We start from the raw sequence: 26754 nt of genomic DNA, 5'->3' as shown, positions 1-26754 counted from the left end.
TCACTCAACCTTACACAAGTTGTGAAAGTTCTGCATGGTCCTTTCTATGGCTTCATCCATGGTGACCAGTGGCTGGTTGCCCATGACCTTTTTGGCTCTCACAGCTGTAATAGTGGAATGTACTGGCCAATGCGACTGGCATTGGTATGAAAGTGGGCTGGAGCTGGATGACAGGACTGATTGCCATCACCAGGAGGGAAAGCAGGGGGGCCAGGTAGCAGGCCACCCAGTAGGGGATGTGGTACTTGGGGGCCTTATAGTTGAGGTCTGTCAGGATGTGGGACAGGAATGTCCAGAAAGGGTGACTTCATGGTTGGTTGATGATGTGAAGTGCCTTCTCACTCAGCCACATCTCAGGAGAGGTACTCTGCAGCCAAGATATGTCTGTGCACTGGGTTCTCCACAAAAGTGAGGTCCACCAAGTTCTCTCCATTTCCAATCACAAACTTCACCTTGCCTTTCCCAGCCATCTTGATGAGGATGGGGACCAAATGGGGGTCTCTTGGGCTGAAAATGCCATGACAGCAGGTGGCCATGGCTAAGAAATGCCTCTCAGGATTGTTGATGCCCAGGACTGCTCTCTCCTGTAAGATTTGGTCTTTGTGTAGTGGTCTGCGGGTTCCATGGGACAAGGGAGATCTTCAGTTCCATTTTTGATGTTGACACCCTCAAAGATGACACTGGTACTTCTGGTTAAATTGAGTTTTGAACCCCAGCCTCTGTGCAAGTTTCAATGGCATTCTTCGTGCCAACGCAATTCACTCTATAAAAGAGTTTTTGTTGTTACTGGTTGGTGGGGGTGACACACAGTGGACAACTGTCCTATACCTTTAAGAGTTGGGTACAGATCCTATTAGCTACAGGGGTCGCCCAGAAAGAACTGCACCCAGGGATTGTGAAACCCTTGCTGCATATCAAATACATTGATAGAGTAGCTGGCTAGAAACTGCTCCACCGCGTGCTGCCCCAGGAATCCAGAGCCTCCTATCACTGTGCACTTATTGGCCCTTCAAATAATGGTTATTCACTTCCCAGTCTCCCACCCATGGGAGCTCCTCTGGCCAGCCTCAGAGTGCTTTCAGCTTGCACCCAAAGACCTCCAGCTGCCAGTGCCACCCTTTACTCTGACGCAGTCATTTTGATGTCAAGGACCTTATTTTTCCATAAACAATTAACTTATTAATTAATTCTATTTTTCCAGAATAGAAATGTCTTTATTAGCTTGTTCTTCTGACATTGAACCTAATGCACCTTCATTGTAAGCTATTAAATAAAATTTTTAAATAAAAATTTTAATGAAGAAGATTATAATTACCCACAATCCAAGAGTAATCATTTTCAATATATTTGCAGAATGTCTTTCTAGTTTCTGTTGTTTTTCTTTCTCCCCTTCTTTTCCTGCCCCATCCCTTTCTCTTTCCCTCCTCTTCAGCTTCTAAAACAAAAATAACCTTCATATGTTGCATTTTTTTAGGACTTTCATTTTTCACTTACTATAGTTTGAACACATCCAAAAGCCAACTACATAATCATTTTTAATTTCCACAGAGTATTTTTTTATTGTATGCATCTAGACTATGTATCTAAATACTGTTGATGACCATTTAAGCTAATGTTATTTTGCACTACTCTAAACAACTCAGGTGTACAAATCCTTGCACCCTTTCCTTATAATATGTCTGATTATTTAGGTTAAATTTTCAGAAGTGACATTTATAGGTCAAAGTATCCACACATTAAATACCATGATGCCTATTGTTAAACTGCCCTCCAAAATGTTGCAACTGGCATTGGGGTGCTATCATTTTTACTATCATTTTTATTATGTCTTTTTGTTTTTTATTATCAATTTTTTATTTGCCAATCTTATTTTCAGAAAAAACTAATTTAATTTGCACTTATTGAATGGCTAGTGAAGTTGTATATTACTCATATTTTAATGACTATATTTTAAAAATGATCTCATAATTATGTCCTACACATTCTCATTATCTATTTTCTCCCCTCTTTCTCTCTCTCTTTTTAATTTTATATTTCTCTATTTGACTTAAAAGATTTATTACAATAATCTTTTGTCCTATGCACACAATAATTTTCTCTATTTGAAGTCTACCTTTCAATTACTTATTTTATTATATAACCTAAAATATTTCTCTTAATGATATCTGTATTGGTTTCATGTTTTAGAAAATTCACCCCTTCACCATGATTTAAAAAATAGTAACCTAAAACATTCTTCTAGAGCCCTGAAAAACCATAATACATGTAGTTTAAGTCAGATGCCTGGACAGAATTCCCTCTCTTGGGAGCACTTGTCTTTACTAGTATCTTTTTCCTTCCCAAATGTAATTTACCTGTTATTCTTTAAATGGAACAAGTAGATCATATAACAAATATGATGGCAAAATAATTAGTGAATTTCCAATGCATTTGGAAATATTGAGTAAGATATAGGGAGGCATTAGTTTTATAGCTTTCTTCCTTCTACCCTTCCTTCCTTCCTTCCTTCCTTCCTTCCTTCCTTCCTTCCTTCTTGTATGTTTATTGAGTGCCAATTTAATGCCATAAGCCCAATTCAAGATTTCAGAGTTATAACAAGGACAGGTAAATTGAATAAAAGACTAGACTAGATTTTTTCAAAGACAACCTAAGAGAATCATGGAAAGCTCACAAAAAGAAAGATGTATGTAGTATGAACACAGTTCCAGGCTATGAGTCAAATGTGCTCAATGGTGACATTTTTGTTTTTCAATAGAAATGTTCCCATTCAATTTGATGAGAGAAAACATAATATTTCTTAGTCAATTCATATAAACTTAGTCAATTTGAGATTTAAAAAAATGAATTTAGGTTCTTCCTCAATTTTGCATTTTTGGGGGAGACATTTTTCCTAGATGTACCAAAAATATCATCATATCTGAAGGAGTGGGAGGCACCCAGTCACTGCTATTGACATCTTTCCCATTAGCTTGTGCTGAGAGACCTCTCATCTGATTCATTCTCCATGGCCACCAACGCATGTCTTTGTAACCACTGCAAATCTTTTTCAGCCAACCAGCTTCGGGTGTCGCACCTGGACACTCCCAGCCAAGGAGCATAGAAGGGTCTGAGGGACTGCGTGCTCCTTATGTCCTATCAGAGCATGTGAGGACTCTCCTGACACTGCCTCAGATTGCTTCCTGACATTCAAGAAACATGTCTCCTCCTGAAGCATCAGTGAGACCAATCTACCCCTCATGTGTGCATACATGGTGAACTTAACATTAGGTAGGGCAAGATTCAGTGCTCCTTCAATGACTCACTCTCCGACTCTTCTGACTTCTTCCCAACTTGCAGTTTCAAGTGTCTGGAGATATCACTTACTGATCAATTATCTATTCACTCTATGCCTATATTGATAGCAAGAACTTGGCTTTTGATGCTGTAAGGATCTAGCTTCTTGTGACTTAAAAAGCTAAATAATCTGCCAAAAGTTTGATTTTTAAACTTTTTATACCAAAGCTAAACATTCATTATTTCTATCTTCATTTCTGCAGTTATGATGGTTACCTAAAAGAGACCAGCCTGCCCAAGCCTGATCTTTTTCTGGTTCTTTTTATTCTGTTTCACTCTTTTTCTCTGTTTACTCTCTTTTTACTTCACACACACAGACACACACACACACACACACACACACACACATTATAAATGGACAAACTAAATCATATATAATATCCTCCCTCAAAGATCTTAGGCTTGATAACAGGAAGAGCTTAGGTAACACTTAAGTGTTGTGTAAAATCTTTCACTATAAAGAGATACCAAGAGTAAAGAATTTATAAAATTTAATACGCTTTATACTCATTTTCAAGATTAACATATCTTGGGGAGATATTTACAGCGAACTCCTTATATGTTTTGCTTGTTATTTATACTCACAGTTATTTATACTCACAAAATTTTAATTCTGTAAAACATGCCTTGTAGATTTTGCTTCATTAGTTATTAAGTGGGAAAGAAAGGTCAACCAAAGAATGAAACATAGTGTTCCAGCCTCTAGACATGAAAAAATGGGAAGGAAGGACTAAAATCTTTTTAGGAAGGGCGTTTTCTTTATCTTTTTATATTTTTCCTATTCTCTTTCATCATCCTGCTTTCACATCTCCTGCAATTAAGCATCAGCAAATTAAATATACTCAACCAGTTTGCAGTTCTGCCCTTGAAGATGCTCTTAGTAAGATTTTTTTCTGTGTATACAAATGTACTAAAATTAATAAATGCAGAATATATAAAAAAGCATATGATGAATTGTTGTCAACTTGTCCAGTTTATATAGAAATGTACCTTTCTTTGTTGCATTTAATGATTGATTTTCTAGGTTAATGTAACTGTAGGTGATAAAATGCCAGAGAGATTAGTATTGGATCACATTTGAGATTTTTTTTTTTTTTGGTATTTACCCACAAAATATTTATTGAGCACCCACTATGTGCCAGGTACAGCTGTAAGTGCTTGGGATACTTCAATGAACAAAAGGCACACAAATTTCTACAAATCCTGGTCTTCCTCAAGCTTACATTCTAAGGGAGACAGACAATCAGTAACAACAACCAGTCAATTCTATGTAATTGGAGGGGATAAGTCCTATCAAAAGAGCAGAGCAGGGTAAAGGGGGACAGAAGTTCAGAAGTGGAAAGAAGGTTGAAATTTAATATGAATATGCAAAACATATTTGCAATTATATATACAGCATATGCAATTGCATACATAGTATATGCAATTGTACACACACACATGCATATATATATATATATATATATATATATATATACATACATGAAACAAGCAAATGTTTTTGCCATCTTTGCTTAGGAAGGATCACATTTGAGTTTAAATGTTAGAATTAGATTTAAGTCCACCACCTCCTGTTACTGCTTTATCCCAAATCCAGTTGTGTTGTTCCAACCTTAAATTCTCCATTTGATCCAATATCCTACAGCGCTCACACTAAATATTTTAATATCAGTGCTTCCTTAAAAGTCTTGGACAATAAGTAAGAATCTCATTGTAGGAGAAACACGCAGGAGGTTAAGCCTTGGGTTCCTCCTTCCTGTAATTTATGGTAGTGTAATCGTGGTGAAGTAATCAGCTCACTGCAATTTGTTATTTCAAAGCGATTAATGTTACCCACACCTATAATGAAAAAGTCAAGAATTTTTATTTGAAGTATACTTAAGTGTCTTGGAAAGAATAATTGATTAGTATGTTCATCCCAAATAGAATATCTACAACTTTTTAAAATACTCTCTTTTTAAATCATTGAAATGTTGCTAAGAAAACATAGGAACAGCTATTGAGTACAGTATTAAATTTAGAGCAAGTTCATACAAAAGTGGTGATTTAGACATGACTTTTGGCATAATTATCACTGAAAAATTCTATAAAGCAAATAGTACAGAATAACTTTAAATATATAAGTCCTGAAAATGCAATTACCCACCGAAAAAGGTGCAAATTAGAACTTCTGTGTATGTTACTCTTTCTTTTGGGATATGGTAGTGATTCTACAATCCTATGTCACTTGGCTTCTTACTTGCCTATTTGGTTTTATCTTAACACTCTATTTTTTATTCCTTTAACTCTAGAAATTTAGAGGCAAAGCCTTATAATATCTTTACAGTATATGCATGCAAAAATGCTTTTCAAAGAGTATGCTTTTCAGATTTTTAATGGAAAAGAAGCTGCAGGTAACTTACTAATTTATTCATCAAGTATTCATTTTACATGTTTATTGAGCTCCTAACTTGTTCTATGGGTTCTGGGTAAGGTGATAGGGTGTCATTTTGACATAGGTAGAACATCTTAGTATTGGAGTAATAAGTGAAGAATTCCTGGGTAAAGTGAAAGTTAACTTTTGTTGTGTTCCCAGCTTTTTAAAAAACTTCCCTGCCTTTATTTGGAGATATGGAAAGAGAGAACATTTTAGCAGAGCTGTAGAGATCAATATTATTTTATTTTTGAAAATAGTGAACCCTGTCTCAATGGAACCTGTATGTTTTATCTTGAAATCTCTTATTGCCATTTCCATACATTCCAGAGAGTTGTTCAGACTGACAGCTGGGGTATCTGGGAAAATGCCTAACTTACACATATCATCTCCCCAATCAATTCTGCAAAACTCTGTTCTTTATACATTTGCCTATTGTAGGCACATGTTTTAAATTAAAAGTAAAAGTAATGATATTTTCACCAGAAAGATGTACATAAGTGGCAGCAAAAAATCTAAATAAATGGCGTGAGAAGACTTGCCAGGAGGAACTCCCTCAAAGAGGTGAATATTGAGTTTGTCATTAACAGAGAGAAGAAAAAAGATGCCGCAGAATTACCTATGAACCAGCACAGCAATAATAATTTCTAGCACCTTATGTGCGCTCATATGGACGTCACACCTACCTCTAGAAGAGCTACTATCCTGTTTTCATCACATTTATTTTAAATGCTTATGTTCCCCTCCTAGTCTACAGGAAAGAAGCCTACAGGGAAGGAAGCATGCTCTACTCATTTTCAAAAAATGAAGGCATAGATGAACAAATGATTGTATGTGTGTGATTAGTTTGCTAAAGAGAGAAGAAAAGCCGACCTTGACAACCATTTATAGTGATGGCTTCTTTGAAACAAAGCTGGCTTAGGTGGATGTGTCAGATTCATATCCTGGAAAGTCAACTGTGAGATGGAATTTGTTAAGAAGGGTGATTTTTAGGGGCAGCCCTTGGGATCCACAGTTGTGAAAGAAAGGCACTCAGGCAGGAGCGGGAAGAAGGAGATGTTGAGAATGAAATTCCAATCATAGCCTCTGCCAAACCCATGGAGAGAGCTCTGGAGCTAGAATGACCTTTCAGCTTTATAGGCCAACTTGATCCGGACTCTGTATGCCTTCGTTGATGAGCCATTGGGTGTTGGGAAGCCTGGGAAGGGGGCATAACATCTGCAGTGACTCTGTGCAATAAGGCAATCTCTGATGTTCCTGGAAGTTGAGAGCTGTCTACTGTCAGCACTCTGTAACTGGGGCAACTTCAATGATGTACTCCTTCATCGGTAGGGATCTGGGTGGTGTATTACAGTGTTGATTGCAGTGGGGTGAAACTAGATTATAACGACTATGGCAAGTCAGAAAGAAGGATTATCAATGGTGAACAGGTGTCTTTTTTTTTTAAGGCATAATAGCACCATAAAGTTCATTCCATTACTAGTATGCTGGATGCGTAGGACTGGGTGGAGAGATCAAAGCTGAGGGAGTTAGTTTAGAAAAGTGTTTGAGTGATTCTGTCGTGAGGCAATGAGGGCTGAGGCCCTGGTAAAGCTAAAAACCATGGAGATAACCTGAATTGAAACTGGTGCCCGAATGAATTGAGGGGCTGGAGAGGTCCGCCCCAGAAACTTTTGAGCTTCTATGTTTCAGACACTCTGTGTATATTTTGCACTTAATATGAGGTACACATTATTATAATGTTATTATATAGCACAACAAATAGATACTTTGAGAGTTTAGATGCATTGTCTGAGTCTTCCCGGACTGGGAGGAAAACTAGATTTGTCTGACGGTAGAGACTGTACATTTTTACACCTAATCACTGATAGGGTAGAGCATACATTTCATCTTTGAAGTGCAGGTTGGCTAGAGGATGTGGAAATATGATGATAAAATAAAATGACACGTGAAATCAAGCCCCTTGTCGAGCTCTGCAATGAGCGTGGAACTTGCATAAGATTCTCTATCTCCCTCTCTCTCGGCCCCTCCCTGATTTGTGCACACACACACTCTCTCAAAATAAATAAAAAACATTTAAAAAAAGAAAATAAAAGGCAAATATTCTCATTTGCATTAGTGAGGAATGAGGATTTCTAAAAAGATACAAAAGTTTATCAGGTAAGAGAATAAGAATAACACCCTCATTATGCACTGGAACTATGCTTTAAAGAAAATATACTTAAGTCTTTATGAAAACTCTGTGGGACAGATATTATTATAATCTTCATTCTACACATAAGGAAACTGGCTCTTGGGAAAATCAAATAAACTGCTTGACCTCAAGCAGTTAGTTAATGGTGGAACTGGATGTTTTTACATCAAGATTGCCTGACTTTAAAGCCACCAAACATCATATCTTATTAAAATTTGCCTCCTTATCAACAGGGTGTATTTTTCTGTTAAGTCATTTAAACAATTGCTAATCTACATCCTCCCCTTTTGAATATTCACCAGTAATGTTGCTAATCTTGCTTTTTAAAAATTTGTGTCTGGCTAATTATTTTATGAAATGGGCACCTTTAAAGTCGCCACCAAATCTTCATATAGGATATAAATGTATGTGTAAGTTGCTTATATTCAGTCAGATTGAGACGTGCTGTGTTAGCTGTCTAGGGCAGCCATGACAGAATACCTACCATGGACTGGGTGGCTCAAAACAATAGAAATTTATTTTCTACCAGTTCTAGGAGCTGGAAGTCTCAAGTCAAGATGTTGGTAGAACGATGCTGGCTCTGAAATATATAGAGGAGTCATCCCTTGCCTCTTTCTAGCTTCTGGTGGTTTGCTGGCAATCCTGGATGTTTCTTGGCTTATCCATGTGTCACTCCAGTCCTCTGTTTCACATGGTCTTCTCTCTGTGTCTCCATCTTCAAGGGACCATCTTATATGTACAACAGTGATGTTATACTGAAGGCCCACTCTACTCCAGCATGACTTCATCTTAATTAGTTACATCTGCAATAACTTTCTTTCTTTCTTTCTTTCTTTCTTTCTTTCTTTCTTTCTTTCTTTCTTTCTTTCTTCCTTTTGAGAGACAGAGAGAGAGAATGTGTGTACACAAGCAAGGGACAGGCAGAGAGAGAGAATCCAAAGCAGGCTTCAGGCTCTGAGCTGTCAGCACAGAGCCTGATGTGGGGCTTGAACTCACAAGCTGTGAAATTATGAGCTGAGTCAAAGTCAGATGATCAACCAACTGAGCCACCCAGGTGCCCCCCCCCGTCCCATAAATTTACATTCTTAGGTACTGGGGAATATGACTTTAATATATCCTTTTGGGGAACACACAGTTCAACTTATAATACTTGCATACACAAAATCAAACTGTGTGATCAAAATAATTTTGTTTTGTGCCATGTTTGTAAAAAAAATAGATAAAGCTTTGCTAGGCATTTTCATTATAGCATTCTTTAACTATTTAATCTATCTGAACAAGTTAGAATCGGATAGATAGCAAATTATTCCTAATGGACCAGAATCTAACACTTTATCTCTTCTTGTATGGAATTCCAACTGATATTATTGAGTGTGCTCTTGTGGGGAGCAAACAACTTTACTGACATTACTTATGATTTTGTTATTCCCTGTGGGTTGCATTTTCTTTTTGCTCATTTAGATAAGTTCCCCTGGAACACAGAGTTGAAACTTGTAGGGTAGGCTTGGGGAATTTGTTCTTCCTAAAGTGCTTTATTCTAATTATATTTTTTATTACTCATATTGTAAACGAGACAGGCTGAAGAGGCATTGCCATACTAATTTTTTTTCAGCTTTTGTCATTTGAATTACTCTCCTTCCATATGCATCTAATTATAAGAGTTTCTTAGATGTAGATATCAAAGAATTTTAATATTTAATTTGCCCCTAGGAATATGATGAGCAAGGTCTTATGTTTATTAAATTCATCTTAGGGCAGGCAGCCCTAAAGTCAGATGCTATGATGCATGATTTGTATTTAGATATCATTAAACCCACGTATAAATTATGTGATTATTTCATACGTCTGTAACATGGAAATTAGACCTCTTACTTGTCAAACGTAATTATCTATTTCTGGGTTTCAGCCTTATTTACCTTTCTGTACATCTTACAACTTCTTCTCTCAAACTCTTTTATTTCTGGTGCCCACCATATACTCACTTGTACTTTATACACTTTAGCATCCTCTTCTGCCTTGTCATCTACTGTCTACCCCAATGAATTTGTATTTATTATAACATACAATCTTTTTATCCTAATGATTTTGTATGTACTGCAAAATTGTTGCATATCCATATACCAGTGTTGCCCAAATCTACTTCTCTAGCTTTGATATCACCAAGTCTTTGACCTCAGTTGCCTCCTGGATATACCCTGGATGTTTATATGTATTTTTGAGTATAAAATGCATCATATTCATTATCTTTTCTGCAAAACTACTTTAGTAGTAAAGTAGGTATCATTGCTTCCTCAGATGGCATTGTTTCCATGTAATTTTGCAAATCCTCCCCCAAAACACAAAGTATATTTGCCCCCTTGGATTCTGGGCTAGCTAATAAAAGTAACTTGGTGTGGCCAATGGGAGGCTAAAAGCAAGAGCTTTTTCAGCATGTAGGGACTGAAATGTGCTTGAACATATGCTTTGGCAATTTTATTATTTCCATGAGAATACCATGCCCTGGCTAGCTTGCTGGTCCAACGAGGTTGTGAGAATCATGTAGAAAAGCCACTCCAGGGACCTATGTTTGAAGTAGCACTACCCAAACTCAGTAGTTCCACTGACGTGTGAATGAATTCAACTGGCAAAAGTAGAAGGAACCTGGTAAGATGTGTGAGAAGTAAATTATTGTTTTGGTATCTCGCTGATTTTTGTGGTTGTTATAAAGCAAAAGTCATCTGATGCAAAAAGTGGTACTTGAAGTGGAATGCTGATAAAAAAACTAAAATATGGGGCACTGATTTTAAGCCTGGATGGCAAGAGAAAGAAGCTGATATAGGAGGCTTAGAAAATGATAGCCCATATGATGCTGTCATTAAATGTTTGTAAAACGTGCCCTTTTTGATTCTTGGGAAGACTGATATCACATGTAATAATTTGTAGATATGGATAAGATGGACTCCAGGCAGAGTGCAGAATGAGAGATCTAACTTCATTTAGGTGGATGTAATCAGGTAATGAAAGTGAGACATGAGCTCAGTAGAGGACTATCCAGTTAGTAAACAGAATGAAGGGGCAATAGAGAGTTTCCACAATGCACTGGTTTATAAAACTCTTTAAAATTCTTCAGGCTCTCTAACCCTGCAAACCAGTAAAATATTATCAAATTAAGATAGATGCAGTTTGGGGGCAAAGAAAAAATCAAGGGCCTTTAAGATGTAGCTTAGGGATGTAGACCCTAAGGAGTAGTCCTCCTGTGCTTTCCTAAACTATTTAAAAGATTTAGGGTGAGACCTAGTATGTCTTGCAGAGAATAAAAGGGCCTCTAGAAAGCATAGCCCCGCAGACTCCTAATGGGCCATACTACTCAAAGCACCCAAAGGTCTGTGGCCTTAGAAATACGGTTCATGGAAACAGAATACATGATAAAGCCCACACATTTGTTCTTTTGTAAATGTAGTTGACTGGGATCAAGTAAATAAAACCCCTGGATTTGGGGATGCTTGGCTAAAGTACCACTAGCCAGGGCTAAAATGGACTGAAGCTGTTTAATATCTAAAATAACTTTTGGGTTCCCAATTTTGCAGGCAGAAATTAGTCAAAGGAAAGAGGGCGCATCCTTTAACAACCTCTTTAGAACTGGAGAAAGATGATGACAAAAGACTAATCCCCTTAGGTGGCTGAGAACCACTCCCAGGAAGCAGAACTGGGACCTAATCAAAGAACATTTTTGACTTCCAGAGGACAGAGGCATGGAAACACTTGCATAGCAGGAATTCTGAGTTGCCAAGGAGTAGTGACTTCTATGCACTTTTTTTTTCTTCAAATGGGAGTGTGTTTTAGAGAGTTCTCTGGTTTCTATTTCCAAAACTATGTGATGTATGCATGAGGTCAAAAAATTTACTTGTATGTTTGCTTTTCTCTCTCTCTCATTAAATTTATAGGTCTCTAAATCAAGAGAATACATGTTTAGACTTGATATACTTTACCAGATCCAAGAATTTAAGCCTGATATTATGTTTCGTTAAGACTTTCAAGGATTTTTGGATAGAGTGGGGATGAGGTTTTTTTTTTTTTTTTTTTTTTTTTTTTGCATGTGGGATAAGTGTGTGTTATTATGGCTGAGAGGACATCTCTCAGGTATACTTTGAGGAAGAGGCAGAGAACATTTGTTAGGCATCTTCAAGTTCTGAAAGTAGCATATTGTGTACTTGAGAATATTACTCCAACTAATTTACCCAGTGACATGGAAGGCTGAGAACTAGCTTCCAGTATGGCTCTGAGGCAGATCCAAGGTATGTTGCAAGGAGCTCTGTCTCTTGAGTCACAGATATAGGAAGCCTTTTTGTATGTGTGGTGGGAAAAGATGTCATGCAAGCTGTAATAGAAAAGTTATAACAAATACTTTTGTGTTTCTAGAGAAAGTCCCCATGCCATCTGTAGCACCACTCATAAAGCATAAAGCATTCTGTTGTTTTGTTAAGAACTAATACTGATGAACTGTGTAACCATGAGACATCAAGCATCTATGCCATCAGAGATATCCATCATGGGTAAAATGAATCAAATCGTAAATTTAGGTAGGCTCAGTAGCAATCCCCTGTTAGATAAAAGTGATATGTCTAGGATAAGCATGATCAATGTCAAAAGCACAAGAAGATGGGGTGCCTGGGTGGCTCAGTTGGTTGAGTGTCCAACTCTTGATTTCAGATCAGGTTCTGATCACAGTTCGTGAGTTCAAGTTCCACGTCAGGGTCCGTGCTGACAATGCAGTGCCTGCTTGGGATTCTCTCTCTCAGCCTCTCTCTCTGTCCCTCCTCCACTAGTCTGTGTGCATGCATGCTCTCTTTTTCACAAAATAAATAAATAAGCTTAAACAAAAAAGGTACAAGAAGTTGCATTAGCAGATGGGCCAGGCCTTAACTATAGTCATCCACCACAGTTTCATGCTGCTTATCTGCCTATCTTCATCTTATACCTATGCCAAAATGGAGTGAGTTCTCTTACAACAAGCTGACAGAAATGGGAAAAAATCAAGGCTGGTTCATAGATATGTCAGTTTGGTGTGTTGGGGCTAACTGAAAATGGAATGCTGATGCGCAATACTCATACTTAGTAGTGGCTCTGAACGATGATGCAGAAGGAGAATCTGTACAAAAGTTTCCACACTATGCACGTAGTCATCAACATGGTGGAGCAAGAGATGTGCCTAAAGCAAGAATGTAGACAGATTAGTCAGGGGACTGGAGGATAAAGTTTGGAAGATAAGGGTAAGGAGGGCTGTGAAGAGGTGTGTGGATGGACAGATAGGAGTGGGTACAAAGTGTGTAAAGTTTTTGTATCACTCATATAAATGAGTGCCTTGTAGAATTGATCCACCTTTACCAATAGAAGAAGTACTAAATAACCAAGTAGATAAAATTACACTGTACAGCGTAGTTAGCTATTGGCAAACCATTGCTGGCAAATTAAACAAATGGATGCAGTAACCATGATGACAGGGACGAGGGCTATACATAAACCCGAAAGCCTGGATCACCTCATGAAGACTGCTACTCATCACTGCTGACTATCCCAATTGCCAGCAACAGAGACCAGTGGTAAGCCCCTGATATGGCACCATCTTAAGAAGGCCAATTTGGTGGCAATATATTCTCTTGAGCCCCTTCTACCCTGAAAGCAATTCCTCTTTAAAAAAAAAAAAAAAACTCGTTTATTTATTTATTTTGAGACAAATAGAGCACCAGCAGGAGAGGGGCAGAGAGAGAGAGAGCGAGAGACAGAATCCCAAGCAAACCCCACACCCACAACGCAGAGCCCCACAGGGGGCTCCATCCCACAAACTGTGAGATCATGACCTGAGCCGAGACCAAGAGCCGGATGCTTAAGCGACAGAGCCACCTAGGCACCCCTGAAATCAATTGCTCTTGATTGAGATTCACACATTGTCTTAGTCTGTTTGGGATGCTATAGTAAAATAAAAAAGACTGGGTAATTTTTAAACAATAGGACTTTATTTCTCACGTTCTGGAAATTGGAAGTCCAAGATTGGGATGACAGTATGGTCAGGTACTGGTGACGGTCCTCTTCTGTGCTGTAGACTGTGACTTCTTGTTGTGTCCTCATATGGGAAAGGATTGAGCTAGGTCTCTGGGACCTCTTCTATAAGGTCACTAATTCCATTCATGATGGCTTTAAGGACCTAAGCACTTCTCAAAGGCCCCACCTCCTAATACCATCACGTTGATATTTCAACATATGAATTGGAGGGAACACGAACATTTATAAAACACATTCCAAGTATGCATTTTCCTTTGCTTCCCGAACTTTGTTTGAGGACTTATAAGACTTTCAGCCATTGACACTGAATGCTTCACAACATCATCTCAAACTAAGGCATCCACTTCTTAGCAAAGAGGCACAACAATGGGCAGAAGAGCGTGGGTTCCACACTGGTCTATCACATACCACACTCTGAAGTTGCCAACCTGATAAAATAGTTGAATGGTCTTTTCAATATTCTGCTGATGTGCCAGTTTGAGACATTACCCTAAAAGAAAGGATATTGTCTTTCAGGATTAAGTATACACTCTAAATAAATAAGCAATGGTAAACTATTGAGTTCAGGAACCAAAGTGTGGAAAGTAGTTGAGCAGTAATTTTTAAAGAAAACCTACAAATAAGTAAGAAAACAGTAAAAAAAAACAATTTGAAAAAGTATGCATAGTTTTATTCCTAAGATTCAGTGAAGCACAGTTTTATTTTCTAATATATGGTAGGCTGAATCTAAAATAGCTCCCAGTGATCTCTGTCTACTGGTATTTATGCCCTTGTGTAAGGTATAGGCTTAGTGACCTACTTTTTATGAATAGCACATGGCAAAAATTATAGGATGTTGGTTCCTAGATCAAATTAAAGAATATAGTGACTTCTGTCTTGTTACTTATTTTCCCTCTCCCCTTTGCTTACATAGTAGTATGTTCTCCATGGCAGGGAAAAAAGGATCTGAAGCCAAAAGCTTGTGAGGCGCTGAATCTTATCAAAACCATTATTGTGAATTCACTCCAATTCAAGTCTTAAAACAAGACTATATCTTCACAGGATTAATTGCCATCTTAACAGTGTAAAGTAGTGTCTTATTGTGGTTTTCATTTGCATTTCCCTGATAATTAATGATGTTGAACATCTTTTCGTATACCTGTTGGCCATTTGGATGCCATTTTTGGAGGAATGTCTGTTCAAGTCTTTTCCCCATTTTAAGCTATTTTTTGTTTGTTTGTTGCTATTGAGTTGTAGGATTTCCTTATATATTTTGGATATTAATCTCTTATCAGGTGCATGGCTTACAAATATTTTCTTCCATCCCATAGTTTGCCATTCATTTTGTTTATTGTTTTCTTTGCTGTGCAGAAACTTTTTTGTTTGATGTGTATTTTTGCTTTTATTGTCTGTGATTTATTTTGATGTCCTCCAATAACATCATTGCTAAGACTAATGTCAAGAAGCTTTTACTTTTTCTTTTCTTCCAAGATTTTTACAGCTTCAGGTCTTACATTTCAGTTCTCAGCCATTTGAGTTTTAAAACAACTTTTTAATGTTTTATTTATTTTTGAGAGACAGACAGAGACAGAGCATGAGTGGGGGGGGGTAGAAAGAGAGAGGGAGACACAGAATCTGAAGCAGTCTCCAGGCTCTGAGCTATCAGCATAGAGCCCAATATGGAGCTTGAACCCACAAACTGTGAGATCATGACCTGAGCAAAAGTAGGATGCTTAACCAACTGAGCCATCCAGGCACTCCCAATGTGAGTAGATTTTTGTGCAATCTTGTGGTCCAATTTTGTTTATTTATTTATTTTTGCATGTGGATATCCGGAGTTTTTTCTATCCCACTTATTGGAAACCGTCCTTTCCCAGTGTGTATTCTTGGCTCTCTTGTCAAAGATCAACTTTTGTCAAAGATCAGCTGACCTTATATGGATGAGCTGATTCCTAGACTCTCTAACCTGTTCCATTGGGCTCTATGTGTATCTTTATGCCAGTGCCATACTGTTTTAATTACTATAGCTCTATAACTTTGAAATCAGGGAGTGTGCTGCCTCAAGCTTTTCTCAAGATTACTTTGGATACACTGGGAATTTTATCATTCCATATGAATTCTGTACTTTTTTTTTCATTTATGTACAATATACCATTGGGATTTTAATAGGGGTAGCATTGAATCTATAGATCGCTTTAGGTGGTATGGACAGTAACAATATTAAATCTTCCAGTTCATAAACAGGGAATATCTTTCCATTCAGTTGTGTTTCCTTTAATTTCTTTTATAAATATTTATAGTTTTTAGTTTAGAAATCTTTCACTTCTTTGGTTAAGTTTTTCCTAAGTATCATATTTTTTTGATGCTATTGTAAATCAGTTGTATACTGTTTGTGGGAACATAAAATGCTGTGGCAGCCTTGGAAGGCAGTAGGGAGGGTTCTTAAAAAATTAAAAATAGAACTACCATATGATCCAATAATCCCTCTTTTGAGTGTATATTCAAAAGAACTGAAATCAAATCTTAAAGAGACACCATGTCTCTTTTCCATGTTCAGTGCAGTATTATTCACAATAGCCAATATATGGAAATGACTTGTATGTGTCAACCAATAAGTAAAGATAATATGGTATATACATACAATAAAATATCTTTCAGGCATAAAAAAGGAAGGAAAGAAGGAAATCCTGCCATTTTCAGCAACACGGATGAAGCTGGAGGACATTACGGTAAGTGAAATAAGCCAGGCATAGAAGGACAAACACTGTATGATTCCACTTGTGTGAGGTATCTAAAATGGTCAAACTCATAGAGGCAGAGAAGACAATAGTAACAGGGACTGAGATGAGGCGGATATGGACAGCTGCTTTTCAAAGGACATAGTTTCTGCTATACTAGATGACTAAGTTCCAGAATTCTACTATACAACACAGTACCTACAGTTCGCAATTGAGGTATTGTGAGCTTCAAAATGTGGTTAAGAGGGTAGATCACGTGTTAACTGTTCTTGCTACAAAAATAAAAACAGAAACAGGGACATGAGATAATTTTTGGAGGTGATGTGTATATTTACCTTAATTGCAATCATGGTATCACAGGTGTTTGCTTACGTCTAAACTCATCAACCTGTACACATTTAATATGTACAGTTGTGTGTAAATTGTGCCTCAATAAAACTACTAAAAATAATTTTAAAAGTAAGACTACAGTTTTGTCCAACACCTTCATTGCAGCCTTGTGAGAGGCCCAGAGCCAGAGGAATAAGACAAACTATGCCTAGATTCCTGACTCACAGAAATGGTGCAGTAAAAATGTTATGTTAAGCCACTAAGTGTTAGGTTAATTTAATGCAAAAACCTTAGGGGAAAAGCTTTATTTTTTCCCAGTGAGAATGATGTTAGCTATAGGTTTTTCATATAAAACCTTTTTATGTTGAGCTATGTTTCGTCTTAACCTACTTCGTTGAGTGTTTTTTATCATGAATGGATGTTGTACTTTGTCAAATGCTTTTTCTGCTTCTACTGAAATGATCATATGGATTTTATTCTTTCTCTTGTTGATGCGATGCATCACACTGATTGATTTGTGAATATTGAACTACACTGGCATCCTGGAAATAAATTCCTTTTGATCATGGTGAATTAATTTTTTTAAATGTATTGTTGGATTCAGTTTGCTATTATTTTGTTGAGGATTTTTGCATCAATATTCATCAGAGATATTGGCTTGTATTACTCTCTTTTCTGCTATAATGTCTTTGTCCGGTTTTGGTATCAGAGTAATGCTGATCTCATAGAATTAACTTGGAAGTTTTCCTTCCATTTTTGGAATAGTTTGAGAAAAATAGGTATTAACTCCTCTTTAAATGTTTGGTAGAAATCAGTAGGTTGTCTTAATGCTTTGTTGATTATGTCCTTTGCTGTGCAGTAGCTTTTTATTTTGATGTTGTCCCTACAGTTTATTTTTGCTTTTGTTTCCCTGGTCTCAGGAGACATGCTTAGAAGTATTTTGCTATGGCCAATGTCACAGAAACTACTGTCTGTGCTCTCTTCTAGGATTTATGGTTTCAGGTCTCATATTTAGGTCTTTAATCCATTTTGAGTTTATTTCTGTGTATGGTGATAGATGGTGGTCTCGTTTCATTCTTTTGCAGGTAGCTATCCAGTTTTCCCAACACCATTTGTTGAAGAGACTTTTTCCCACTGGAAAGTCTTTCCTGTTTTGTCAAATATAAACATATTTGACCAACAAACATAAACATTTAATTGTGGGTTTACTTCTGAGCTCTCTATTCTGTTCTATTGATCGATGTGCTATTTTTGTGTCAATACCATACTACAGCTTTATTGTACACCTTGAAATTTGGGATTGTGATACCTCTATGTTTGCTCTCCTTTTTCCTCTTAAATTTTTTTTCATTTATTTTGAAAAAGAGAGAGAGAGGGAGAGAGAGAGAGAACAGGGTAGGGGCAGAGAGAGAGGGAGAGAGAGAATCCCAAGCAGGCTTTGTGCTGTCAGTCCAGAGCCCAATATGGGCTCAGTCAAAATCAAGAGAAAGACACTTAACCAGTTGAGCCACCCAGGCACCCCTTGTTCTTCTTTTTCAAGACTTTTGGGATCTTTTGTGCCTCCATACAAATTTTAGAATTATTTTTTCTAGCTCTGTGATAAATGATGTTTGTATTTTGATAAGGATTGTATTGGATAGTATGGACTTTTTAGCAATATTTTGTTTCCCAATCTATAAGCACGGAATATTTTTCCATTTGTTGGTGTTATCTTTAATTTCTTATATCAATGTTTTATAGTTTTCAGAGTGCAGGTCTTTCACCTCCTTGACTAAGTTTAGTCTTAGGTATTTTATTCTTTTTGGTGCAATTGTAAATTGAATTGCTTTCTTAATTTCTCTCTCTGCTTCTTCATTATTTGTGTATAGAAATGCAAGCGATATCTTTACATTGATTTTATATCCTGCGACCTTACTGAATTCAATTAGTGGTTCCAGTAGCTTTTTGGTGATTCCTTAGGGTTTTTTTATACATGGTATTACATCATCTGCAAATAGTGAGTTTTACTTCTTCTTTACCAATTTGGAGGCCTTTTATTTCTGTTCGTTGTCTGATTCCTGTGGCTAGGACTTCCAGTACTATGTTGAATAAAATGTCAGCTCGGTTCCCGACTGTGTCTCAGCCTTTCCTACCATTTTTGATGTGACCTCTCTCTATGTTGCTGTGGAGAGTCTGTTCTGCCAGCCTTTGGGTCATTTTCTAAGTTATTTATGCTAATGTGGGTGTTATCTAGTTGTATCCATGGGAAAAGGTCAGTGTAGGGTCCTCCCTTACACTGCCACCTTTCCCAGAAGTCCTACATTTTCTTAATTCAGGATGTTTCTACCATTTTGGAAAATTTCTAATAATTTCATTCCATCTGCATCGTCAATAACTGTATAGTCAGTTACATTCATCACATTTTAACTATATTTCAACTCAGAAGTTAAAAGTTTAAAAGTTTAAAGTTTAAACCTTAAAGCTTAAAAGTTTAAAAGTTATTAAAGCAAACACGATCTAAACTTAGTTCTGCATACAGGCAAGACTGAGGTAAACAATAAATTGTTTTTCCTTAACTAGACATTCTCGACTAGTCATACTTGAGGATTTTATTTTTGAGTATTCAATCAGGTTTGATAGGACCAAAGTGATACACGTGCAGGAATGCTAAACACGAAGCAATGATCTAAATTTGAAGTATTTCTTTTCTGGTCTCTACATCAGAAATGAGAAATGTGCTCCTTCATTTCTCTTGTGTGCTGGGTGACAGACGGGAGGAGAGCTTCCTCTACGTCTCTCCTGCAGTCTCAATGCCCGAGGGTAGCGTTGCAGTCCCCAAATCTCCAGCTTCATAACTTTCAGATGTGCTATTTCTTTGAACACTTCAGAGACGTGCAGCGAAGTAACTGAAAGGATGCTCAATTCCATATCTCAGTCTACAAGATGGCTTGGGACGTCCTGTCCTCACCTCTGAGGTAGGCCATGCATCTTGAAAGGTGAACCTTTGTGCTACCTCTTAGTGACTTCCTTCCCTCTATAGCCCCGTGAAAAATTTTCCCCTATGGATGTATTACTCCCTGCTTTCCAAATTGGTCATGGACACGAGTCATATTTATACAATTCTGTTTCAACCTAAATGGAAATTTCTGGCATGTAATCAGGCAAATATTTCTGGCATGTAATAGCAAATATCAAAAACTGACCAGAGGAGAAAACTTGTAAGATGAGATACATATGAGGTTTATATGGGAGGACTATTTCTATGCGAATCAAGCTCAACAACTATTTGTTAAATGAATGATTTTTTTCCCTTTTCTTATTTCCTTTCTGGATCTTGGAAAGTTTAGCCTGTACAATTTGTTATCCAAAACTTTGAATTTTTTACAGATATTAACTTGAAGGTTTTGAAATTGAGACCAGGTGGTTCAATCCAGGGCCTTACATTTGGAATATTGGATTCCCCTAGGGTAACAGTCTGTCAGGAAAACCTTTATGCAACACAAAGATAAGTCCAGATTCTTGTGCCAAGACTTGAGGGGAATGAGGCTCTCTGCATGAACTAATATAAAGTTCTGACTGCGTTGATGAACAGAAAATGGTGAAATTGTAAATGCATAGCTATTATGGAGATGGAGACATTGCCTTTTAGAGATTTCTTCTGGTTTCATTCCACTCTGGGGATACAAGATCAGGAATATTTTTCACCAGTTTAACATATCAGAGCAGTGTAGAAATACTGTTCTGGCAAGAAAGGTTTTCCTATCTGTGAAAGTTTCTAAGTTAACAAGATTTATTTATCCTTTAGTTCACCAGCATTGTATTGAGCAGAGTTTGTCTCCACTATCCGTTTCTGCACACGTGCTGTCAAACCTCTCCATATTTTTCATATTCCTGTTCATGTTTGGGGACTTTTTTTTTCTTCTCTAAAATCTCTGGATTTTTCACTCGTATTGATTGCTTCTTTTTCCAAAACTTTTAAATTTATTTATTTATTTAAAAAATTGTTTTAATGTTTATTTATTTTTGAGACAGAGAGAGACAGAGCATGAATGGGGGAGGGTCAGACATAGAGGGAGACACAGAATCTGAAACAGGCTCCAGGCTCTGAGCTGTCAGCACAGAGCCCGACGCGGGTCTCAAACTCACGGACCGTGAGATCATGACCTGAGCCGAAGTCGGATGCCCAACCGACTGAGCCACCCAGGCGCCCCTTAAGTTTATTTATTTTTGAGGGAGGGAGGGAGAGAGAGAAAGAGAGAGAGGGAGAGAGCTTGTGTATGCGAGCAGGGGAAGGGCAGAGACAGAGGCAGAGAGAGAATCCCAAGCAGGCCCTGTGCTGTCAGCGTGGAGCCCAAGGCAGGGCTCAAACTCACAAACCATGAGATCATGACCTGAGCCAAAACGAACAGTCAGTCGCTTAAGGGACTGAGCGACGCATGAGCCCTCGCCAAATTTATTTTTGACTGAAGCATTTATTCTAAAATACTTGCTTTCTGAATGCCAGAGCGGACAATGACTGTGCTGTGGATTTAGGACTTTGCACTGCAGCTCCAAGCTCTGAGTTCCCAGACAGAGTCCATGTGCCCATCCTCAGGATACCCAAATTCTTAGCCTGTGGCTCAAGCCCGAAATAGAACTTGTTCATCCCAATGAATTTGCTTTCCAAAAGGCAGAATGTGACCCTGCCCACTTAGCTGGCTCCATCACGATATGGCGGTCCTCCCAATAGGCAAAGAGGACAGTTACTACATACTCTTAGAGAAATAGAAAAAAATAAACTTTTGGTCATGAGTCATTATTTAGAAGTATCACTTTGATATTCTTTAACACACGTTTATCTTCTAAATTAATTCCCCAGCCAAAAAATAAAAAAAAATCAAGTTTTCTATTCCTATGTATTACATTAAGTTTCTTAGCATTTTATGCAGAATTCTAACCCTGTTTTTAAAACAACCACCACTTTTCTACACAAACCCAATGCTCTGGGTTTCTTATGCTTTCACATTTTGTTACCATTGCTATGTCCTCTGATATTTAGAATACTTTGGTCTACTGATTCTTTTTTTTCTTTAAGATCATTTAATTTTTATTTAAAAATGTATTGGAGTACAATTAACATGCAAGGTTATATTAGTTTTAAGGTGTACAAATATTGATTCATCATCTCTATATATTACTCAGGGCTCGCCGCTATAAGTGCAGTGGTTGTTGTTATACGTTATTACCACATTATCGGCTATATTCCATATGCTGTAGTTTTCATCTCTGTGACTTATTTTATAACTAGAAGTTTGTGCCTCTTAAGCTCCTTTATCTATTTCACCTACCTGCCCCCCATCTCCTGCTTCTTCTTTAGCCATATGTGGTCTTACCTTCTCCATGAAGATCTCCTAAATGACTAAAGCTCTCCGGATCACACCGATTTAGATTTTAATATACAGTGCGTCATGTTGTAAAACTCAGAAGACTCAGCACAATCTTCCTACCTTTGCTAAACAAAAAGTGCCTTAACTTCCACATACGCATAATCAATTGTCTTACTGATTTTTCTGGAAGAGTTCTATAAATCAATCTCTCAAGTCATTACATTGGCAATTTCTGACAGAAATAGTACTTCTTTGCCCAACATTATCATAATTCTCTTGAGTGAAATCAATACTGTAAGCTCCTTGTCTAGCTCTTAGTTTGTATTGGAATTATCACAAAAATCCCAATTACTGTAGTGAGCAAATTGAAGAAATACATCCAGGACATCAAGGTAACCTGAAGTTGGTGAGCTGAAGAAAATAACTTCATCTGATCAAAGTTTAGGCTTTCCTAAAATTGGTTTCTTGGCAACAAAATCTTAATGGTGGAAATAGTGGCAATTAAGAAAATAATTCATTGGCTATGTTCACTTCTATGACAGATAGCTCTTTAAAGAAAATTACTTTTCCTTACTTGAATTTAAGGCAGTAGTGTGGCACTACATATGTCCATCAGTTCTCTGAAATGCTCTGAAATGTTTGTTTTTCACTAATCAATTCTACCAAATCAGGATTTATATGTGCAAAGTTGTGTCCCACCTATTTTTCTAAGTTTAAATTTGGGGCAGTGGTTGAGCCTCTTTTTTTTTAAGGACAATAAAAAATAAAGATGAGTTTATAAAAAATTGTTTTTTTTTCTAACTTTTGTATTCATTCTGAAAAGAGGCAGTCTAAAATCAAAATTAAACAGTTATATCAGAGTGACACAGGACTAAAAGATCATTGTTCTGAGCTCTTTAGAAGAAAGAAATTGTGCTTTTTTGATAAGACTACAAATGAAGTGTTCTCTGCTCTTTAAATAAGAACTGATTAAAAGATGACTTAAATAGAAGGTCTAAAACAAAAGTGGTTGCAACATTGATAAGAAGAAACAGATGTAGCTAGTATTCCTTGAGTTAACACAATTGAAATTCTAATACTGAAAACCCACATTAACTGTTATATTTTACAAATACATATATTAAAAAACAGTCTATGCCCACATGTTTGAATCTTTCAGATTGACCTTATTGACCAAAAATGCATTATCTATATCAAAACATTTATGAAAAAAATTTACTAACATGATAACCATTCCAATGACAAGAATAGAATGAATATAAGTATAAAATCTATAGATAATTCAAAACCCAGTAGTATTTTATAACAAAGTAGACATTCAGTTATTTATTTCATGCCTTCCATACTAGAATGTGGGCGGATTCTATGTCTTTCTCATTCATCATTATATTCCTAACACTAGATCGGTGTCTGGCTTATAATAACTACATAAGAATATTTGTTCACTGAAACAAAACAGACTCATAAATACAGAGAATAATTTGGTGGTTGTCAGAGAGGAGGAGGTGGGGGAGATGGGTAAAATAGGGGAAGGGGGTTAAAATTTTAAGGTAGAAGATTTCTTTTCCTTTCCTTTCCTTTCCTTTCCTTTCCTTTCCTTTCCTTTCCTTTCCTTTCCTTTCTTATTTTATTTTTTAAGTCCATTTACTTATTTTAAGAGAGAGAGCAAGTGGGGTAGGGGAAGAGAGAGAGGGGAGAGTGAGAATCTCAAGCAGGCTCTGCACTGTCAGCACAAAGCCCCATGTGGGGGCTCCAACTCAGGAATGGTGTGATTATGATCTGAGCCGAAATCAAAAGTCAAATACTTACCCTTAAGATTGAACCATGCAGGTTCCTCAAAGAAGGTTTCTTAAACAGAATAGAAAAAGCGTCAGCCATAAAAAAGATTGATAAGGTGGACAACGTTAACATTAAAAGCTCTGTTCATCAAAATACACATTTAGGCAATGAAAAGACCAGACCCAGATTGCGAGAGGCACATGTAACTGGCAACACATGTAAGTGGCAAAGGACTCGCATCCAGACATATAAAGCGTATAAAGAATGACTACAAATCAGTAAAAAAATAATAAAATAAAATAAAATAAAATAAAATAAAATAAAATAAAATAAATTAGCAACCCAATTTAAAAAAATGGGCAAAAGGCTAGAAAACACTTTACAAACGAGGGTACCAGAAAGGCCACTGACAGATGGACAGGTGTTCCACCTCCTCATCAGGGAAAACCGTACCGGAAGCATCAGGAGGTGGCACCGAGCACAGCCAGAGCAGTAAAAACTGCAGAGCTGGCCGGGATCTGGAGCAGCTTTTGGAAGCTCCGGTGGGAGTGTGAACGTGTGACCGTTTCGGAACGCTGCCTGCACTTTCTCTACAGCTGACGCTGGCAAACCCAACGGTTCCACAACTAGGGGTGCCCCCCAAAGTGTATACATGTGTGCGCCGGAAGACATATACAAGAATGTCTGAAGAACATTCTTCATAATCGTCTCAAACTGGACCAATCCCAAATTCCAAAAACAGTAGATTGGATGGAGTAATTGTGGTGTATTCAAACAATGGACTACCATAAAGCGAGCGTGACACAAAATAATTACATATTGTGATTCCCTTTATGTAAAACTCAAAAATCAAGAAACAGTAACTTCTGGGGTCAGAAATTAGGACAGTGATGACTTTGGGAAGGAGAGGTAGTGAACTTCAAAGGTACTTGGTCTGGACGTTGGCTACCATGGTGTGTTTATTTTGTGATAATTCAGTGAGCTGTAAAACTTGTGACTTGCATACATTTATATGTGTGTAAGAGAAGTTTTAAAAAAATGAATATTTGTTGATTAATTAATGGATGAATTAATGAATGAATATTAAACAATTGTAAAAATAACAAGACCTACTGTTTTGTGCTCAATAAAAGACCTGTACACCGTCTTGTATACACCAGCTTTCTATGAATTATGGTGACTTTTAGGTAGAATCAAAACAGCTCTCTCATATGATAATATTTAATTAGGTTTTGTGTGTAGTAATTTAAATATTTGGAAACAAGTCTAACCTAAATTTAAAAATAATAGATTCTATACAAAGATTACAAGAATATTTTATTTCTCCTCTTTCGTCTTTTTTTCCTCTCTCTATATATATTTAATTTTTTAAATATTTATTCATTTTTTTAGAGAGAGCAAGAGACAGAGAGAGCAAGAGACAGAGCCGAACGGGGAGGGGCAGAGTGAGAAGGAGACACAGAAACCCAAGCAGGCTTCAGGCTCTGAAATATCAGCACAGAGCCCAATGTGGGGTTCAAACTCACCAACCCTGATATCATGACCTGAGCCTAAGTCATACACTTAACTGAGCCACCCAGGCTCCCCTTTTTTCTCTAAATGTATTAATTAGGGTTTTGAGGAACATACAAATGTGATTTCAAATTTATTGACCATAGTTTACCAAATTGCAAATCTTTTGATCCCATTGAAAGATAGCTGTATTTTTCTTTAAATTTACCTTAAACCAACTCACTATATTGTTTTAGCCTCAAGTTAGGGGAACTCTCAAATCAAGGACAAATGCCCATAAAATCATAGTTTTGAGGTAGTAATTATCATTGCTCTAATGGAAAAATAAAATAAGTATGTAACTATTAAAATAAATGCCCTTCCACAGCAACTGGGAGACTACAGTGCTATTTTTCTTGGTGTTTACTTTTTAATGGGATATTTCCCAGGTCCTTGAAAAAGACATTTTTGGGTCCTTAAGGTGGCAAAAGCCTAATTTAACTTTTAAAAGGATTTACAAATTTTTCAAAGAGACAGAGTAAGAACTTATTATAAGTTTTCTAAAATAAGTGGTATGATATGGGAGGTGAGGAATCTCTTTCCTTATTTTTATCAGGGAGAATAAAGCCTTTTATTTTTAATTTGCATTTGCCTTTACATAAGTATAGCCCAAATTAATAGTAGCAGAGTAGGGACGAAAGGCTACTAGCAGAAATTTCTGATTTTGATTCCAAGTTTCCAGTCCCAAACTTCATTAGACTCTTTTCCCCTTTAATCATATTTTATTTATTCTTCAGTGAGTTCAGGTCCTGTTTCAACAGTCAAGCTTGCACAAAACCCCTTAGGCTGGGTTACCTTTCCTCCATGACTAAATCTGTACATATTTATTATAACAGATGGTGCATAATAATCCTTGATAATTAAAGTGTGGTCACTGAAGCCGAATAAAGACAGGATAAATCGTTGCTTATGTTATATAATGGAAAGAATGCAGAAGATGATACTGAAGGTTGCAGTTATGTTCCAGCCTTGCTGTACCAACTTGCTAAGTAATTATAATATCTTTTTCCGTGGGTTACTGCAAAGATAAAATGAAATTATGTGATTAGCACA

The 26754-nt window shown here is 37.0% G+C and overlaps 1 pseudogene; it reads right to left on the bottom strand.

Moving 5' to 3' along the window:
• Positions 1-26507, bottom strand: LOC106983817 (sterol-4-alpha-carboxylate 3-dehydrogenase, decarboxylating-like; annotated as a pseudogene).
• Positions 26508-26754: the final 247 nt, after the last annotated feature.

The sequence above is a fragment of the Acinonyx jubatus genome, chromosome D3, assembly GCF_027475565.1.
Source record: "Acinonyx jubatus isolate Ajub_Pintada_27869175 chromosome D3, VMU_Ajub_asm_v1.0, whole genome shotgun sequence".
Lineage (NCBI taxonomy): Eukaryota > Metazoa > Chordata > Mammalia > Carnivora > Felidae > Acinonyx > Acinonyx jubatus.
This window is presented reverse-complemented; position numbering and strand designations above follow the sequence as displayed.